At 40.5% G+C, this 6,449-nt stretch overlaps 1 pseudogene across 1 annotated transcript; it reads right to left on the bottom strand.

Moving 5' to 3' along the window:
* Window positions 1-490: 490 nt before the first annotated feature.
* On the bottom strand, window positions 491-1,958 carry LOC307191541 (large ribosomal subunit protein uL30-like; annotated as a pseudogene). The gene has a single exon. The product of its transcript is annotated as a large ribosomal subunit protein uL30-like (transcript).
* Between the last annotated feature and the right edge of the window lie 4,491 nt (window positions 1,959-6,449).

Consider the following 6,449-nt stretch of genomic DNA (forward strand, 5'->3'; position numbering starts at 1 on the left):
ACAATCAATTTTTCATTTTCATCAACCCAAAAAGGAAATTTCACACCCACTAGTAGTCACTTTCCATTTTCCCCCCACCTCCCACCCCTAGTCAATCACTAATCATTTTTGTTGTTGTTGTTTGGCCACGCCGCGTGGTTTGCGGGATCTTAGTTCCCCAACCAGGGATGAAACCCGGGCCCTGGCAGTGAAAGCGCAGAGTCCTGACCACTGGACCGCCAGGAAATTCCCCGGTCAATCGCTAGTCTCTTTCCTATCTTTCTAGATTTGCCCATTCCGGATATTTCATGTAAATGAAATTATACAATATGTGGCCTTTTGTGACTGGCTCTTTTCACTTAACATAATGTTTTCAAGGTTCCTCCAGTTTACAGTATGTATCAGTGCTATATAGGAAAAGTTCATTCCTTTTCATTGTCAAATAATATTACATTACGTGGATATACCACATTTTATTTATCCATTCATCAGCTGATGGACATGTGGGTTGTTTCCATTTTTTGGCTATTATGAATAATGCTGCCATAAACATCTGTGTACAGGTTTTTGTGTGGACGTATGTTTTTATTTCTCTCAGGTATATTCTTAGGATTAGAATTGCTGCATCCTATGGTAACTCTACATTTAACCTTTTGAAGAACTGCCAGAGTGTTTCCCACAGTAGACGCAACATTCTACATTGCCACCTGCAATGTATGTGGGTTCCATTTTCTCCACTACAGTTGTGATTATCTACTTTTTTTTTTTTTTTTTTTGCGGTACGCGGGCCTCTCACTGTTGTGCCCTCTCCCGTTGCGGAGCACAGGCTCCGGACGCGCAAGCTCAGCGGCCATGGCTCACGGGCCCAGCCGCTCCGCGGCATGTGGGATCCTCCCGGACCGGGGCACGAACCCGTGTCCCCTGCATCGGCAGGCGGACTCTCAACCACTGCGCCACCAGGGAAGCCCCTGTGATTATCTACTTTTTGACGGGATGTGAAGTGCCATCTCACTGTGGTTTGACTGGCGTTTCCCTGACGGATAATGACACTGAGCACGTTTTCATGAGGTTATTAGCCATTTTTTGGAGAAAGGTCTATTCAGATCCTTTGCCCATTTTAATTTATTTTTATTTTTATTTTCCAATTTGAAAGCAGTCACTGTTTATTAACTGACCAGATTACAAAAATAATCCTGGCAGATACTTTAGTTCATCCTTCTAATAAGCCTGTTGATCTGGTCTTCCCTGTTGCCAGCATCTCCACCTTCTACCAAATGGGCGGTCTTTTTCTTCATTCTGCTTCGTGGAGAAGACAATTTAAAGGACCACAGCAAGTTGCCTGCTTCTTTGAAATGTTTTCCAATGGTATAGATCTCATGAATCAGATCCTTCCTGCAGATGGTACCATACTTGCCGAGAGACGGAGCCACCAAGGCGTCACCTGTCAGGGCACTTCGCTTCTGTTGAGTTTGCCATAACCACGCTTGTAGGTCAGCTCACTTACTGACTTCAGGTTTGGGTGCCCCCCCGCGATGAACGGCTCCACAATTCTCAGCATGTTCATTAACATTCTGAGAATTCATAAAGATGCCATTGAGCTTCATATAGGTGCCACTGAAGATCTGATGGAGGCTAAGAAGCTGCAACACTTTTCGAACCTTTGGGCTCACACCATTGACACCTCTGATCCTGATGACAAATGCCAACTTGGGTTCTGCAGGTACATAGAAGTTGCCGGCTTTTCTTGCCATCCTAGCCATTCGGATTTCTGTTCTGTACACCCGCCTGTATTCCTTGTAATAGTGATTAGCTTCTTCATAGATAAGCTTCCTCCTTGCCTTTCGAAGCATCTTTTGGGCAAACTTCTTTCTCAGGCACTTGATCTTAAGCTCTGCAAAATTCTTTTGCTTTTTCTTAAGGGTTTCTGGCACAGCAGGAACCTTCTTTTTCTTCTCTTCTGCACCCTCCATGGTTCCAGCTGGGAAAGAGCTGCCCATTTTTAAATTGTGTTATTCATGTTTTTAAATTATTGAGTTATAAGAATTTTTTATACAGTCTGGATACAAGTCCTTCAGATACAGGATTTGCAAACATTTCTCCCATTTGGTGGGTTGTCCTTACGTTTTCTTGATGGTGTCTGTTGAAGCATAAAAAGTCTTAATTTTGATGAAGTCCAATTTATGTTTTTCTTTTGTTACTTGTGCTTTTGGTGTCGTACCTAAAAATTATTGCCTAATCCAAGGTCATGAAGGTAGTTGCAGGTTTGTTTTCTCTTGAGTCTTATGGTTTTAACTCTTACAATTAGGTTTATGATCCTTAAAGTTAATTTCTGTATATGGTGTGAGGAAGGAGTCTACTTTCATTCTCTTGCCGGTGGCAGTCCAGTTGTCCTAGCACCATATGTTGAAAGACGATTCTTTCTCCATTGAATTGTCTTGGCACCCTGTCAGAATTCATTTGACCAAAAAGGTGAAGTACTGGCTTCTCAATTATATCTCATCGTTCTATATGTCTAATTCTAAAAATTCGTTTGTTGATTTGCAGTATTAATTCCAAAGGTTTGACATGGTGGGAAAGTAAGAAATTTCTCAGGATGGTGGAGTTGGAAGGTAATATTGCTTGGTGGCCAAGCTAAGATTTGTGAAGAATCAAACCAGTGTCCCGTTCTTTGCTCTGCATCAAAGTAAACTGTTGACAGGCAATGTTTTTACACAGGGTAATGGTTTCTTGGGCGGAGACTGAATAAGCTATTATGTTGTATTTCTGTAGGTATTTGGGTAGGCCTCATGTGGTTAGGAAGATTTTTTGGGTAAGGTTACGTGTGCCTCAGAACCAAGGAAACATGGAACAGCTGGGCCTCAGGAAGTCAAGGAGTCGTGACAGGGCTGTTCGTTGTACAAACTGCAGTTGGAAGGCCTTTTCTTTTTTTTTTGGCCGCACCACACAGTTTGTGGGATCTTAGTTCCCCAACCAGGGATCGAACCTGGGCCCTTGGCAGTGGAAGCGCAGAGTCCTAACCATTGGACCGCTGGGGAAGTCCCTCTGGTCTCCCTTTTGATTGGTTTATTTTTCATTACCTCGAAGCTTCTCAGTTTTTCTTCTTTTTCCTTTAACAACCCCAATTTTGGACTTAAATGAATGATAAGTAAATTTCTGTCATGTTTGGATAGTTATACTTGTATATAAGTGACATATGACATTAGTTTCAGGTATACAACGTAACGGTTTGATATTTGTATATACTGTGAGATGATCACCACAGTAAGTCTAGTTAATATCTGTCAACATAAACAGCTAAAAAAAATTTTTCTGTGATGAGAATTTGAGCTTTACTCTCTTAGCGATTTTCCAATCTCTAATGCAGTGTTATCAACTACAGTCCCCACACAGCACATTGCCTCCTGTGACTTATTTATTTGGTACCTGGGTCTATGCCTTTCAACCCCCATTACCTATTCTGTTCGGCCCCCATTGCCATTTCTGGCAACCACCCATCTGTTCTCTGTTTCTTTGAGCTTGTTTGTGTGTGTGTGTTTTGTTTAGATTCCACATATAAGTGAGATCATAAAACATTTGTCTTTCTCTGTTTGACTTACTTCATTTAGCTTAATGCCCTCAGACTCCATCCGTGTTGTCACAAATAGCAAGATTTCATTATTTTTTTATGACTGAATAATATTTACATCACATGTTCTTTATCCATTCATCCATCAGTGGGAACTTAGATGTTTCCATATCTTGGCTATTATAAATAATGTTGCAATGAACATGAGGGTGCATGTATCTTTTTGAGTTAGTGTTTTCAGTTTCTTTCCATAAATACTAAAAGTGGAATTGCTGGGTCATATGGTAGTTCTAGTTTCAGTTTTTTGAGGAACTTTCATACTGTTTTCCATAGTGGCTGCACCAATTTACGTTCCCACCAACAGTGTATAAGGATTCCCCCAGTACCTGTTATTTCTTGTCTTTTTGATGATAGCCATTCTAACAGGTGTGAGGTGATATTTTATTTTAGTTTTGATTTGTATTTCCCTGATGATTAGTGATGTTGGATGTTGAGCACCTTTTCATGTACCTGTTGGCCACCTGTATGGCCATCTTTGGAAAAACGTCTACTTAGGTCTTCTGTCCATTTTTTAATCAGATTGTTTGGAGCTTTTGTTTGTTTTTTGCTATTGAGTTGTATGAATTCTTTATACATTTTGGATATTAACACCTTATCAGATATATGACTTGCAAATATTTTCTCCCATTCAGCAGCCTGCCTTTTCATTTTGTTGAAGGTTTCCTTTCCTGTGCAGAAGCTCTTTAGTTTAAGGTAGTCCCACTTGTTTATTTTTGCTTTTATTGCCTTTGCTTTTGGTGTCAGATTAAAAAAATCATCACCAAGACTGATGTCAAGGAGCTGACTGCTTACGCTTTCTTCTAGGAATTCTATGGTCTCAGGTCTTACATTCAGATCCTTAATCTATTTTGAGTTAATTTTTGTGTATGGTAATTTTTGTATATGGTATAAGATACTGGTCCAGTTTCATTCGTTTGCATGTAGCTGGTCAGTTTTCCCAACACCATTTATTGAAGTGACTGTCCCTTACCCATTGTACATTCTTGACTTCTTTGTTGTAAGTTGATTGACCATATATGTGTGGGCTTATTTCTGGGCTCTCAATTCTGTTCCCTTGTTCTATGTGTCTGTTTTTATGCTAACCATACTGTTTTGATTACTATAGATTTGTAATATAGTTTCAAATCAGAGAGCATGATGCCTCCAGTGTTGTTCTTCTTTCTCATGATTGCTTTGGCTATTTGGGGTCTTTTGTGGTTCCACACAATTTTAAGGATTGTTCTATTTCTGTGAAAAATGCCATTGGAATTTAAATTGGGATTGCATTGAATCTGTAGATTGCTTTGTGTAGTATGTTTTTGGTGTACAGGTCTTTCACCTCCTTGGTTAAATTTATGCCTATATATTTTATTCTTTTTGCTGCAATTTTATTTTAGTTTTTAAAATTAATTAATTAATTAATTTATATTTGGCTGTGTTGGGTCTTTGTTTCTGTGCGAGGGCTTTCTCTAGTTGTGGCAAGCGGGGGCCACTCTTCATTGCGGTGTGCGGGACTCTCACTATCGCAGCCTCTCTTGCTGCGGAGCCCAGGCTCCAGACGCGCAGGCTCAGTAGTTGTGGCTCAGGGGCCTAGTTGCTCTGCGGCATGTGGGATCTTCCCAGACCAGGGCTCAAACCTGTATCCCCTGCATTGGCAGGCAGATTCTCAACAACTGTGCCACCAGGGAAGCCCTGATGCAATTTTAAATGGGATTATTTTCTTACTTTCTCTTTCTGATAGTTTGTTGTCAGTGTATAGAAGATTTTTGTATCTTGATTTTGTATAGTTTGTTGTCAGTGTATAGAAGATTTTTGTATCTTGATTTTGTATCCTGCAACTTTACTGAATTTACTAGTTCTAACAGGTTTTTTTAGTGGAATCTTTAGGGTTTTCTCTATATAATATCATGTCATTTGCAAATAGTGACAGTTTTACTTCTTCCTTTCTGATACGGATTGCTTTTTATTTCCTTTTCTTGACAAGTTGCTCTGGCTAGGACTTCTAGCACTATGTCAAATAAAAGTGCCAAGAGTAGGTATCTTCTTGTTCCTGAAAGCTTTTCACCATTCAATTTGATGTTAGCTGTGGGCTTGTCATATATGTTCTTTATTACACTGAGTAATGGTCCCTCTATACCCACTTTGTTGAGAGTTTTTTTTTTAAATTAATTATTTATTTTTGGCTGCATTGGGTCTTCGTTGCTGCGCATGGGCTTTCTCTAGCTGCGGCGAGTGGGGGCTACTCTTCGTTGCGGTGTGCAGGCTTCTCATTGCAGTGGCTTCTTTTGTTGTGGAGCACGGGCTTTAGGCGCGTGGGCTTCAGTAGTTGTGGTGTGCGGGCTCTAGAGCGCAGGCTCAGTAGTTGTGGCACACAGGCTTAGTTGCTTTGCAGCATGTGGGACCTTTCCGGACCAGGGCTTGAACTCGTGTCCCCTGCACTGGCAGGTGGATTCTTAACCACTGTGCCACCATGGAAATCCCTGTTGAGAGTTTTTATCATGAATTGGATTTTGAATTTTGCCAAATGCTTTTTCTGCATCTGTTGAGATGATCATATGATTTTTATCCTTCATTTTATTTATTTTTAAAGATTTGTTTTGATGTGGACCATTTTTAAACTCTTTATTCAATTTGTTACAATATTGCTTTTGCTTTATGTTTTGTTTTTTGGCCATGAGACATGTGGGATCGTAGCTCCTTGACCAGGGATCAAACCCACACCCCCTGCATTGGAAGGCAAAGTCTCAACCACTGGACTGCCAGGGAAGTCCCTATCCTCCATTTTATTAATGTGGTGTATCACATTGATTTACTTGAGGATGTTGAACCATCCTTGCACCCCTGGAATAAATCCCACTGGATCATG

The sequence above is a fragment of the Stenella coeruleoalba genome, assembly GCF_951394435.1.
Source record: "Stenella coeruleoalba genome assembly, chromosome: 9".
Taxonomy (NCBI): Eukaryota; Metazoa; Chordata; class Mammalia; order Artiodactyla; family Delphinidae; genus Stenella; species Stenella coeruleoalba.